At 44.0% G+C, this 1,074-nt stretch overlaps 1 long non-coding RNA gene across 1 annotated transcript in view; it reads right to left on the bottom strand.

Annotated features, from left to right (window-relative positions):
- LOC127743231 (uncharacterized) overlaps positions 1-1,074 on the bottom strand; it is a 14,890-nt gene that overhangs the window by 12,723 nt on the left and 1,093 nt on the right. The gene's annotated exons all lie outside the window — the stretch shown is intronic.

Raw genomic sequence — 1,074 nt, forward strand, 5'->3', positions numbered from 1 at the left:
CATATATTCATTCAATCTCAATTCATATTATCAATCCTCATTGCTATCAAATCTCAAACATTAACCTGGAGCAAGTGGGACGAACCACAACCCTTACTACTACCCATGTATCACAAATACATTCATTCAAAACTCCATAATTAACTCATTTATCATAAACATCCTTTTCCGTCTCATACCCGGAGCAAGTGGACAACGCCACTGCCTACTACCCGGGGTTACACATCACATTTCAACATCTTCCACTATTATCCATTTAACACATTCATTCATTAATCATATATGTATTTATACTCAGCCATAATCAATAATGGCTTTGCCGTGACCCGGCAATAACTCAGTCATCCGGCTCATGGTTCAATCAAAAACCAGCCATTTATCAATAGATATAGCCCTTCGGCTCATAGCATACACGGTACTCCTACCATCATCCTCCATATCTCATATAATCATCATAACTTTTCCCTTGCTTCACTCGCAAGTTACACATCCACTAGCTCCTTCTATCATAGCTAGGCATATCATAATGATTTAAGATATAAGTGGTGAGATCGGAGGCTTAGAAGTATGAGATTTGACTTTTAAAACTCAAATATAAACTTTGGCATGAAAACAATGTCACGCGTACGCGTACTCCACGCGCACGCGTGGATGGCCACAAAACTCATCGGCGCATATGCGCCATTCACGCGGACGCGCTGATTAAAAAAATAGACAACGACGCGTACGCGTCAGCCACGCGTATGCGTGGGTGCATTTGCGCCCCAGGCACAAAACTGGCACAACTCTGACACAACTCTCGGGAAAATGGCTGGGCATTGGGTGCAGCGCATCGACGCACACGCGCACACCACGCGCACGCGTGGATGGTGCCTTCTCGAAGAACGACGCGTACGCGCCAAGTGCGCTTACGCGTGGAGGGTCATTTTGCTAAAAATTTTCTAAGTTAAAAGCTGCAGAATTCACAGATTCAACCCCCAATCTTCCGACCGACATAACTCCCTCATTTTAAATCGTTTTTCACCCGTTCTTCAAACGGCATGGACATCCCGGATCCAATTTCATTTCTAAACA

Source organism: Arachis duranensis, chromosome 10, assembly GCF_000817695.3.
Source record: "Arachis duranensis cultivar V14167 chromosome 10, aradu.V14167.gnm2.J7QH, whole genome shotgun sequence".
In the NCBI taxonomy this organism is placed as follows: domain Eukaryota; kingdom Viridiplantae; phylum Streptophyta; class Magnoliopsida; order Fabales; family Fabaceae; genus Arachis; species Arachis duranensis.